Source organism: Gopherus flavomarginatus, chromosome 1 (assembly GCF_025201925.1).
Source record: "Gopherus flavomarginatus isolate rGopFla2 chromosome 1, rGopFla2.mat.asm, whole genome shotgun sequence".
Classification (NCBI taxonomy): Eukaryota; Metazoa; Chordata; order Testudines; family Testudinidae; genus Gopherus; species Gopherus flavomarginatus.
Window position 1 is genome coordinate 147,062,532 of NC_066617.1, and position 13,511 is coordinate 147,076,042.

The window sequence follows — 13,511 nt, forward strand, 5'->3', positions numbered from 1 at the left end:
CAGCTAAGAAAGCAGGCGCTTGGGGCGGCCAATACAAAAGGTGGGAATTTGGCAGCAGGTCCCTCAGTCCCTCTTTGAGCTGCCACCAAAGTGCCACCGAAGAAGAAGAGAGAGAGCGAAGGACCTGCCGCTGAATTGCCACCGAAGCATGGAGTAGTGTGATTGAGCTGTTGCCAAACTGCCACCGATCGGCTTACCTTTTTTTTTCCCCCACCGCTTGGGGCTGCAGAAAACCTGGAGCCGGCCCTGTTCTTAGTCACAGTTGTTTCATGCAGTAATTCAAGTATATAAGTGTCCAAACCAATCTCTATAATTAATGCCTGAGGCCTAGTGACCTGTAAAGATAAAAAAATTGTTTCCTCTGAACGCATTGTGTAGGTGCAACATCCATCAAACTAGCAGAGTGAGAGCTTCCTGTGCGGTTTCAGTCAGAACATCACAGAGCAAATAATTATCCTTTCTCATCCATGCTGACCCTCTGATAGTAGGACAGACAGTTTCTGCCTCTCTCTGACTCATCGGAGGATTTTGAGATAGGGCTAGACAGATACACCTCCTCAAGTTCTATTCTTGGACTCCTGCTCACTGACCAGAGGGCATCTCCACAGGTATCATCTCCAAGTGCTCGTGGGGTCTTTCATTGTTAGGGACTGTAACTGCTTTAAGATTTTCCTCTTCTGTCTAAATCAGGAAGTGAGTATTAAAGGTGACATTTTCAAAAGTACCTAAAAACCAGATTGAAATCAATTGGATTAAGGATCCTAAATACCTTGAACAATATGGTTCTAAGTGACTTAGGAGCATCATTAATGTTGAAAGTTATAGGACTTTAGCAGGAGTGGTCTGTCCCCTTTAAGGGTAGTAGGGATTAGGGGTCAGTAAACCCTTTTCCTTTGCTATGTCTCATCAAGTTTTTGGGAGTTTGGATATACACAAGGGCCTAGGACAAGATAGAGGCAGATACTGGGAGAGGGGAAGCAGTCTCGGAGGAATAGTTAGTGTTTGGGGGAATCCATGCTACTGGTCCTTTAAGGGCTCAGGAGCAGAAGCCTTGTAGTGCAGGGCAGGGCAAAGCTCCTCTCTCTCACAGCCAACTAGGATGAGTCCTGGGAAGGAAGCCCACATATATGCTCCTTCCTCCCTCATAAAAGTGAGACTCTAACAGGAGGAGAAATGCTGCATGCTTACCTGTCCCCACTAACTGGTGAAAGGACAGAGTAAAAAGGAGCCAGCTGTGGAGAAGTTGACTGAGGACTGCCGCTGGGATATATCAGAACTTATCTAGATGAAGAGCTGGGTTCAGGGGGCTAAAGAAGAGGCGATGTATACTGTGGGAAAGGTTAACTAGATGAGACCCTCACAAAGGGGTACTTGTTTGAAGCACTCAAGTCTTAGAAAATGATTGCAGGAACTAAGGGAGATTGGACAGCAGCATTCCTGGAGATCCAAGCACAGCCACAAGAGGACTTACTCAGGGGTGGTGCCCCATTGCAGAAACTTAGGCCTGGTCTACATTACAAGTTTAAGTCAAATTTAGCAGCATTAAATCAAAGTAACCCTGCACCCATCCAGACAACGAAGCCATTTTTGTCGACATAAAGGGCTCTTAAAATTGATTTCTGTACTCCTCCTCGACAAGGGAAGTAGTGCTGAAATTGACATTGCCAGTTCAAATTAGGGTTAGTGTAGATGCGATTCGACTGTATTGGCTTCTGGGAGCTATCCCACAGTGCACCATTGTGACCGCTCTGGACAGCAATCTGAACTCAGATGCACTGGCCAGGTAGACAAGAGAAGCCCTGTGAACTTTTGAATTTCATTTCCTGTTTGCCCAGCATGGCGAGCTGATCAGAACAGGTAACCATGCAGAGCTCATTAGCACAGATGACCATGCAGTCTCAGAATCAAAAAAGAGCTCCAGCAGGGACTGTACAGGAGGTAATGGATCTGATTGCTGTATGGGAAGACGAATCCATGCTATCAGAACTCCGTTTCAAAAGACAAAATGCCAAAACATTTGAAATAATCTCCAAGGCCATGATGGACAGACTAAAGGCTGAGCAAGTGCAGAATGGTGGTTCACTTTACTTCCCTGTAAGCCAACTGCCCTCCCCTACCCCCTTTGATCTCTGTTTGCAGAGGCAATAAAGTCAGTGTTGTTTCATATTCATTCCTTCTTTATTACTTCATCACACAAATGGAGGGATAACTGCCAAGGTAGCCTGGGAGGAGTAGGGGAAGAGGGAAGCAACGGGTGGGGTTGTTGTAGGAGCACCCCCTAGAATAGCATGCAGCTCAACATTTCTGAGGGATGTCTGGGGCTTTGACCCGGAGCAACCACTTGCATCTGTGGTTCTTTAGTAGGCTTGCCTGATATTCTAGGCAGGACTGACTCTCCATTAGACAAAACTTAAAGAAGAGATGACCTGAGGAGTCATTCCCATTTTTGTCTAGGCACTCCCAACCAGCCTGGAGCACCCATCACAGCAGCAGACAGTACGGTATGACTAGTAACCATCTTTGCCAACTTGCAAAGCAGCAGACATTACAGTATAACTGATAACCCATCTTTGCTAACTTGCAAGGAAAGAAGCTTCAGATGCTGCTGCATAGCACTGTAATACCACGACTGTCAGTAGCATCTAGTAGACATACGGTGACAGTGAAAAAAGGCTGAATGGGCTCCATCCTTGCCGTGCTATGGCATCTACTTAGGCAATCCAGGGAAAAGGGCATGAAATGATTGTCTGTTTCATGGAGGCAGGGTTGTCTGACAACATTTACCCATAACCACCTGTGACAAATTTTTGACCCCATCAGGCATTGAGAGCTCAACCCACAATTCCAATGGTCAACGAGGACTGTGGGAACTGTGGGATAGGTGCCACAGTGCAACACTCCAAAAGTCAACGCTTGCCACGGTTCTATGGACATGCACCGACAAATTAATGTGCTTAGTGTGGATGCGTGCACTTGACTTTATACAATCTGTTCTCAAAAATCGACTTCTGTAAAATCAGAGTAATTTCATAGTGTAGACACTCCTAAGTCAGTTGGGCACTTTTGAAAATCCTACCCATTATCTTTATTTAAAAGGATTTTAGACATCTCTAACTTTTGTATTGTTCTTTCCCCTTCTGGTAAAGTTTAGTCTAAGCAGCATAATGTGTGTTTGGGACGTATGCTGTTGGTCAATCCATGTAGTTTATAGTTCTGCATTTGTATCTGAATATTCTTTTTACCATATTCATCAAATATACAAGATTGCCAAAAAATAGGGTAGCAATTTTATAGCAGAGATCTCAGTATTAACAAAGCATCTGGTCCTGTCTGAAGAAACGAGGCAGCAACTTAGAAATTAAAAAAAAAAAACTTAACTGGAATTTGCCAGGGGACCAAACAAATAAGGCTAATGGTAAGAGACTGTATAGGGAATCCAGGGCTAGTTTTCCAGGCAGGTGCTAACTGGGAATGTATGAGAGGCTCTCATTTGTATAACATCTGATTAAATGTTTTGGAAGAGAGCATAAAAAAATGTTAATAAAATTTCTATGTGGTACTACGCTGGAAGGCATTTGGAACCATAGAGAAGTCTGAGAAATAATACTTAAGGATTAGAGAATGAGAAATATGGGCAGATCCAGAAAAGTTAAATTGAGTCAAACAAACTGGTCTCTATGCAACATACTCATAACTGAGATCACTTGAGATGCTTATGTTAATAAGCCTAGATATGGAAGCCTTGTATTTGCCTTCCATAGGTCAGCTCCCAACTTCACCAGCCACTGGCAACACAAACACTCCCCTCTAGGCCGCCCAGGCACCACTCTCACTCTTCAGGTTAGTAACAGATAAACACCAACCCTCAAAACGTCCAAATATCTCTCTGGAGTGTCCAGTACATGGTCCACTGGACACTCACAGTGTTCACAGATGTGCAGCTTCCAAAGAAGCAGTGCACCCTAGATCACTAGTTCCTCCTCAGATCACTGCTCTGCTTAGCATACAGCACTTAGATATGCATATAGTGAAATCAAATAGAAGTGTATTTAACAAAGCACAGAGTTTCAAGTTGTAGCAAGTCGAAAGAAATACTGGAAACAAATAGTTACATGTAAAATAAAAATCATAACATACTTTCAAATGCCTAGACTTAATTGACGTGCTACTCTCCAGCCTTGTAGAATATTGCTCATCCAAGATCCTTGCAGCACTTTTCAGCCTGGCTGGCAGTGACCCTCCTTTCATGAGACAAGCACATTGCCAAATTGCCTCGTAGGAGAAGAATTGAGTGCATCCCCTTGCCCTCCAAGATTTACCAGAACAATCTTTTGGTTTTAGTCATGAACAGGACACCTCACTACTGCTTATCTTCCTGTAGATGTTCTCTTTTAGATTTCACAGTCTCTCAACAAGCAAATAGGCATCCATTGTGAGGTATGCAATACACAAATGCCCAGACAGGAAGATAGGTGTCTATTACTTCCTTCCTGAAAGGAACATTTCTACGGTATGTCTCCTCCTGTTGACCTGCCTTAACTCTTTATTTTCAATATAGCTACATAATTTCTTAACTATAACTTATATTTTGCAATGATCATGATGACCAGTGGGCTACTGGCTCTTGGTAGAGACCTCAAATGTCATCCTTCTGTTAATAGATATGAAGATGTCTAACCCAGGGAATCCCTGTAAAAGTGTATGCAACCCTGCACACTCTTCTGGTTGGCACCAAGTGCTCCCTGGGCCTCACCTATAGCTGCACAGTTGTCTTGTACCAGCCCTGGCTCTAAAGAACATTTAGAGGAATTTTTAAAATTGTACCTCTCTATTGTAAACCATAGTTTAGTTTTGAAGGGCAATTTTGGTGCGGTAATATCGTGAATTCAATTTTTTTTTCATTTCTCATTAAGCAAACAGATGCCAGGAAAAGTGCACACAGCATCAGGAAATTCTGGAAAATCTCATTCACCAGCAGGAAATTCAGAAAACCTCACCCAAAAGCTGCAAGAAATTCAGGAGAAAATCTCTCAGGAAAAGGAAGTTCTCCAGGCCAACAACGCAGAGCTTTCTAAGTCTTTGCAGTCCTTACAGTCAAAACATACCAGTCTATGGCCTTCTAATGGCAACTACTGTGTGTTCCTTGTATGTGACTTCAGACTGAAATAAATTGTGAGCAAATTCCCCTACATTGATTAAACACCTGAAGCCAGACCCTGAGTTGTAAGAAGAAAAGAATGGCCATAGTGGATCAGATTAGTAGTCCATCTAGCCCAGTAATCTGTCTTCTGACAGTCACAAATGTCAAGTGGTTCTGAGGCAATAAACAGTACAGACAATTATTGAGTGATCCATCCCTTGTTGTCCACTCCCAGGTTCTGGCAATCAGAGAGTAGGGACACCCAGAACATGGGGTTGCATCTCTGACCATCTTGGCTAATAGCAATTGATGGACCTATCCTCCAGGAATGCATCTAATTCTTTTCTGAACCCAGTTATCTTTTTGGCTTTATAACATCTCCTGAGAAGGAGTTCCACAGTTCTGTGAAGAAGCACTTCCTTTTATTTGTTTGAAACTTGCTACCTATTAATTTCATTGGGTGACCCCTGGTTCTTGTGTTATGTGACATTGGTCTTGTCCCATGCATAACAGAATGGGGAGCAGGGAGGGATAATTCAGAGGTTGAGCCTGCTAAACCTGGGGTTGCCAGTTCAATCCTTGAGGGGGCCATTTAGGGATGTAGGGCAAAAATCTGTCTGGGGGATTGGTCCTGCTTTAAGCAGAGGGTTGGACTAAATGACATCCTTAGGTCCCTTCCAACCCTGATATTCTGTGATCTAGATTCCCCAATCCTGAATACATCCTCTAGGGATGCCCATATTGCAAGTAAATAGTAATAAAGCTGGAATGAAACAAATGCAAAGAAGAGATTCCAATGGCCTGAACTCAGTAATGTGTGTGACTATGGGTTGGGATCTTTTCTTAACAATGTCCTTGCCTCCAAGTCAGTGCCATAGGCAGCAAAGTGGAGTAGGGTAGGGTAGTTGAGTCCCTTGTAATATAAACCAAAATCCAGAAAAAAACAGATTTCTTAGGTTGTATTTTTCAAAGGAGTCTATAAGAGCTCTTCTTCCCTCCACATACATGATTCGCATCAGATGTAGAACTCCCCACTTTCATAGCCATCAATTAACATAATTTTAAAACAATTATCCTGCCTACCAGAATGACCCAGTATTAATAGCTACTTAAGATTTTGCCATATTATTGGTATGGCTGACACTAATGTGTGTCTTTCCTTCCCAGTTCTTTAGTACAGAAAAAATATAGTGAAGAATGTGCATTCTTTGTTTCTGAAACCCACTCCAGGGTTTGTACATTCACCCATAGGTGTGCCTGTAAGAAGGAGGCAGTTGAGCTGAAGTCCCTTACACTGTTATGAAGAAAAACATAGCACATCTGAGATTCATATCTGGAAACATCCCAGACCAAAAGAGAAATTCAGAAATAATTGCTGCTTCTTGGCTTTGCTGAGCTGTATGTTGCTATTTTTATATCATACTGCAGCTATCAAATTCTTTGCTTTATCATTATACATTATGTGAAATGTCTATAATAGTATTTTCCTTACTGATGACTGTAAAAATGGAGATGCTGAATTTTCTACTGTTTTTCACGTCTCCTGTCAACCATATTTTGAGCCAAATTTTTCCATTGAGTACATGTGTATTTGGATATATAGAGGTTAGATGGAAGGGACATGAAAAGGGGTAGGAGCTTCACATCTATGACTGCCAATTAGATCATTTGTTTACTCCTACTACTCTCTGTTTTCTCATTACTCAAAGTCAGATATTATTGCCCTCTAGTTCTAAGACCCAACTATGTGTTGCTAATTTGAGAAGGGCTGCCCAGGGAGACTCAGAGCTCAGTGTTGACTAGTTGTTGTTTTTTTTCCTGTAAAATCTTCCAAGCTCTGTATGGGCAGAGATTGTGTTTCAAAAACACAAGCTATGGAGACCTCCTGAGTCTAGCGTAAGATCACTGGTTGATGTCTGCATCTACTCTGGAAAAGGGAGCTTAAATATAAATAGGGAATCTTTGTCAAAAGTATGCGTTTCAAATTCTGACCATTCTAGCTGGTGGCAGCCCTTCTCAAATTAGCAACTTGAATATGAGAACTTCCTGCGTGATTTCAGTCAGAACACTGTTAAGTGAATATTTCTTTCCCTGTCCAAACTCACTGTACCTATGTATGTGTTTGACTATGATTCAGGCAAAGACTGGGGATTGTTCTTCTTGTACCCAAACCACTTCACTGCACCCCAGTTCCAGAAAGATGAAGTGACTTGGCTGTAGAGAGCAGATCCAGGGTTGAGCCAGGAAGCGCACTCAGGTCTTCATTGGGCTATGTTTGTCCTCCTAGTAAGGCAAGTCAGGAATGTGAACACAGAGACCATAGGGTAGACTCTGATCTTGTTTATATCACTATAAATAGGTAGTGTATGTATTAACTTCAATGGAGTTTCACTGGGTTTACATCAATGTACACCAATTTACACCAATGTAACTGAAAGAAGAATCTTGCCCCATGTTTTAAGAAGTGCAGAGACACTAGCTGATCAACGGTTTCTTAAGCAACCTTGTTGAATAAATTCAATATTTAACTGACCTCAGGTAGGTTAAATTTAACACCTTAGGCCTTGCGTAAACCTACAAAGAGAGAAGATCCTGTGAGTGCTTTTTGCTGGTGCAGCGCACTTCAAACTAGCAGAGTGAGAACTTCCTGTGGGTTTCAGATGGAGCATTGCAGAGCGAATAATTCTTCCCCTCTCAGCTCCTGTTGTCCTTACAAGGTAGTGACAGGATGATACCAAACTGTCTCTTTCTCCATCCCCAAGGGTTTTTCATGAAGGACAAAAAAAATCTGAATCACTTCAGGCTCGAGTTCCTGCCCTTCAGCCTCCTATTAAAAAGGTACAAAGGTATGAGTTCCACATTCTTCTGGAGCTTTAATTGGTATGGTACATAGTTGTTACAAGAGGTATAGGTGATTGCTTCTGTATAATTAAAAAAATGAGTGAAGTTACTTCTTCTGAAATAGAGTTATTTCTGCATCCTGTACAATATTTTTCTTCTGATTAAAATTTAAGAGTGACACTACGAAATATAGTATTATTTTATCATTATTATTTTTAAGGGACTAAGAAAGGATTTACAATCTTAGGCAAGACAGCATTAGAAGTTTATATATCTATATTTTTTAATCTCTTGTATACACTTGATAACTGTAGACACCAAATCTACAAGATTAACATAAACTGGAAAATACAGGAAATATAATATCCTGATTTTAGTGAGGAATTTGACAGAGTTTCTCAAGAAAGCTTACTTAGTTAATTAATTCAAAAAGTCTTTGATAAGAACATTATCACTGAACAAAAAACTGGTTGAAGTACGGTGAACTAAGTACATATGAATGGGAACAAACAAACTAAGACAAATAACTTAGATGAAAACAGTGATCATAACCCTCCCTCCCTTAATGATAAGTAGAAATGGGCTGAGTTTAGTGGCAGGATCTTTGTTATTTATCGTCTTCATAAACAGACCGGAAACTGCAGTAAGTAGACTGTTAATATATTGTATGTTTACATAATTCCATTCTCAGATTATGCTAAATGGAGAGATATTACAAACACAAGACCTGATAGATAACCCAAAGCAGTTTGGAAACTTTAGCAAAATGATCTGAAAATAAAATTAAAACTATTACATCTGTTGTAATAATCCAACACCCAGCTATTCAGTGGTAGGGAGAAATGGAAAGCAACAATGAAGTAGGAAACTGAGGGCAGGTCTACACTACAGCCTAAGTCAATCTAATTTATGTCACTCAGGGATGTGAAAAAGCCCCCTCTCACCTTTGCCTGAGCACCACATGTTTCCTGCTGTCCACACCAGCGCTATGTTGGTGGGAGACGTTCTCCCGCTGACATAGCTTACTTTTCTCACTGAGGTGGAGTAATCGTACCTATGGGAAAGCACTCTCCTATTGGCATAGTGCATCTTCACCAGACATGGTACAGCAGCTCAGCTGCATCAGTGCACCTGCTCAAATGTAGCGCTGTAGTGAAGACTTGCCATGAGAGTGGATAACAGATTAGATATAGTCTTGCAATTCAGTATGTTAGCAAAAAAGCTAATAACATTTTGTGCATAGATAGGTGCATCTTGCTACAGGACAGTCTCTCTCTATGGCTCTGATGAGAGCATGCCTAGAATTCAGTTCTGTGCATTTCTATTTTGATTAATTATTAGTAGTATTTTATTATTTATTTGTTGAACATCTACTGTGTAGCTAACTGTATAGCACAGAGAGGAGATGGGCCAAGACTTTCAAAAATGGGTGCCTAAAGTTGGCTTCTTAAATCCATATCTATACACCTAAAAACTGATTTGTGTTCAAAACATTGAGCTCCTCTGAAGTCTGTTATTGCTACTGGGTGCTCAGCACTTTTGAAAACTGCTCTGCATAAATAGGCACCCTCACATAGACTTAGAAGCCTAATTTTTATCACCCATTTTTGAACATTTTGGTCATGGTCCCTGACCTGACCTGATTTAGATAAACACATCATTACAAATAAAAAAAAAGAAGCAGGCAATTGTGGGCAGTTTGGAAGGAATTCAGAAAAAAAGGTATTTGCTTTATTAAAGGGGCTGGAGGGATTGATTTATAAGGAAAGCCTGAAGAACTAAACATATGTAATGAATTTGCAAACCATGGCTAAAAGGGGATGAATGATGACTGTCAAGAAATATTGAAAGTGTATCATCATCAAAGAGGAAAATTGGTTGTGGTGTGAAATTGTAGAACTTGGTGTAAAGGAATGGAATTAAAACAGAAGGTTTCCCAAGGCCAGCGGTAGAAATCCCTCTGCAAAAAAACATTTAAAATTACACTAGATAAAGCACTCAAAAGAATCATGGCATAAACATATGAATGGGAACAAACAAACTAAGACAAATAACTTAGATGAAAACAGTGATCATAACCCTCCCTCCCTCACCAGCTAGTGGGAAAGGGGACCCCCTGCCCCTTGTGACATTTCTAAACTCAGAACTATGTGCCATATTCCAAGTGCAAAGAGAGAGGCTTTGTTCTTTCAAAACACCCAGTTTTTCTGCTATTAGATCATGATGATTGCTGTTGTGGTTTCTTAGTACAAGTATCACTTTCTATCAGATCCTATCATTCATCTCAGTATACTAAATCCAATTTTTTTGTCCCAGAAAGTACCAGAAATGAGTGAACAGGCAGTGAAATATGTAGATTTGAAATTTAACTCTCCTTCTGAGCAGCAGAAGAAACAAAGATCAAAGAACACCAGGGGTAAAGGTATGGGTATGTTTATAAACATCTGAGATCATATCTGCTATTACTGATCTTTTATTGTCCATATTAAATCTCTTCTGTGAGCTGTACACATTTTACTTGACTTTAATTAGATTATTAGCTTTTTCTTCATTATTAGGCACAGTCATTTTAGTAAATTATTAACATCTTTCAGCTACTGAAATGCCCCAAGAACGATACACCATATCTTGGGAGTGGGAAGCAGAAACCATCAAATCTCCAGAACCCTGGAACACAGTTCTATGATTATGTTTTCACAAACCATTCCTTGTCAAATAATGTTGTTTGAATTTCCCCCTGCACAAGGAGACATGCCTTATTGTGGGAGGATTAAAGGACATGATGTTTGAATTCTGCTTTCCCTTCTGAAGCATACTCATACTCAAATAAAGTACCAGTTTCTCTCTGCTTTGCCTGATTGCTATAGTCAACATCATGAAGTCATGACTCATCCTTAACTGGCCATATTTATTTACTATCCCAGAGCCATTAAACTCATTCCTGTCCAGCAGAAGATTCCTTGACCTGTGCAAGAATTCCAGTGAGCATCAAAGACATTGATCAGTTAGTTTTTGAGAAGATGACATTTAAAAATGCTCCTTTTTAAAAAGAAGAAGAAGAAAAAAAACATCTCCATCAAGAAGAGCATAATGCCAAGTGCCATGTTTCTCTGAAATCAATTGTAAAACAGCCATTGACTTCAATTATAGCAGGCACAAGCTTTAAATTAAGGAAATAACACTAAACGTGTTGAATGAGTTTTTAAATGTGTATTGTAGATCAGAGTTAAATTTGTGTTAGAATTATAGAAATGTAGGGCTGGAAGGGATTTGAAAAGTCATCAAAATCAGCCCTCTGTGCTGTGACAGCACCAAGTAAACCTTGCCCATCCTTGACAGGCATTTGTCCAACTTTTTTTTAAATGCTTCCAATGCTGGGGTCCCCATGACCTCCCTTGGAAGCCACTTTCAGAGTGTAACTACCATTAAAGTAAGAAAGTTTTTCCTTATCTCTAACCTAAATCTACTTTGCTGCAGATTAAGTCCATTACTTCTAGTCCTATCTTCAGTGGACATGGAGAACAATTGATCACCCTAGTCATTATAAAAACCCTTAAGATACTGGAAGACTGTTATCAGGTCCCCCCTCAGTCTTCTTTTCTCAAAACTAAACATGCCCAGTTTTGTCAGTCTTTCCCCACTGGTCAGGTTTTCTAAACCTTTTATCATTTTTGTTGCGGTCCTCTGGACTCTGTCCAATTTGTCCACATCCTTCCTAAATTGTGATGTCCAGAACTGAACACAGTACTTCAGCTGGGGCCTCACCAACGCTGAGTAGAGGCGATCCATTACTTCCTGTGTCTTACATCCCCAACACTCCTGTTGATTCCCTCATAATCAGATTAGACATTTTTTCAGCTGCAGCATATTGACTACTCGTATTCAGTTTGTGGTCCACTGTAGCCCCCAGATCCTTTTCACCAGTATTCTTACCTAGACAATTATTCCCATTTGCAGTTGTGCATTTGATTTTTCCTTCCTAAGTGAAGTACTTTGCACTTGTCTTTATTGAATTTCATCTTGTTCACTTCAGAACAATGCTCCATTTGGTTGAGGTCATTTTGAATTAAAAACCTGTCCTTCAAACTGCTTTCAACCCATACCAGCTTGGTGTCATCTGCAAATTCTATAAGCATACTCTCTATTCCATTATAGAAGCCATTAATGAAAATATTGAATAGAACCAGATCCAGCACTGACCCCTGAAAGATGCTATTAGACACAACCTCCCAATTTGACAGTAAATCATTGATGACTACTCTTTGAGTATTGTGTTTTAGCCAGTTGTGCCCCAATTTATTGTAATTCCATCTAGGCCATGTTTCCCTAGTTTACTTATGAGAATGTTGTGTAGAAGTATTTTAAAAGCCTTACTAAAATCAAGGTATATCATGTTTACTTCTGCCCCCTATCCTCTGGGTCTGTAACCCTATCAAAGAAGGAAATTAAGTTGGTGAGGCATGATTTATTCTTGACAAATCAATGCTGACTATGCCTTATAACCCTATTATCCTCCAGGTGCTTACATATTAAATGACAATTTGCTCCAGTATCTTTCCAGTTACTGCAATTAGGCTGACTGGTCTGTAATTCCCAGGTTCTTCCTTGTTCCCTTTTTAAAGCTGGGTACTATGTTTGTCTTCCTCCAGTCCTCTGAAACCCCTCCTGTCCTCTGGGAGTTCTCGAAGATAATTTCTAATGGCTCCAAGATTGCTTCAGCTAGTTTCTAAAGTACCCTAGGATGAATTTCATCAGGCCCTGACAAACTTGCATACACCTAGCTTATCTAAATATTTTAGTCTGTCTTTCCCTATTTTGACTTGCATTCCTTCTCCCTGGCTGTCAATATTAATTGTGTTGAGTATCTGGTCATCATGAACCTTTTTAGTGAAGACTGAAGAAAAATAGGCATTAAGTACATCAGATTTCTTGATGTCATCAGTTATTAGCTCTCTTTCCCTGCTAAGTAGAGATCCTACAGTTTCCTCTGTCTTTCTTTTGCTCCCAATGTATTTAAAGAACCACTTCTTATTGCCTTTTATGTCCCTTGCCAGCTTTAACTCATTTTGTGCCGTAGCCTTTCTAAATTTTATCCCTACATTTGCTTGCTGTTGTTTTATACTCCTCCTCATCGATTTGAATGTTTCCACTTTTTGTAGGATTTCTCTTTCATTTTCAGGTCATTAAAGAACTTCTGATGGAGTCATATTGGCCTCTTACTATTGTTGCTATCTTTTCTTTGCATCAGAATAGTTTGTAGCTGTGGCTTTAATATTGTCTCCCTAAGGAGCTGCCAGCTCACCTGAATTCCTTTTTCCCTTAGATTTTCTTCCCATGAGGGTAGCTCTCAGAGGGACAGATGAGCATTGGCAAACTTTCCATTATGTTTCTGACAGAGGCACCAAGCAGGTAGCATGCCTCCCAGGACATCATGTCAGGTTGGCAAATGGATGTCTTCATTCCAGAAGAGAGTTCCTGACCACCAGCACCTTATGTGTCCTCCTCCCATGTGTGGTGGCAGTGAGGCTTC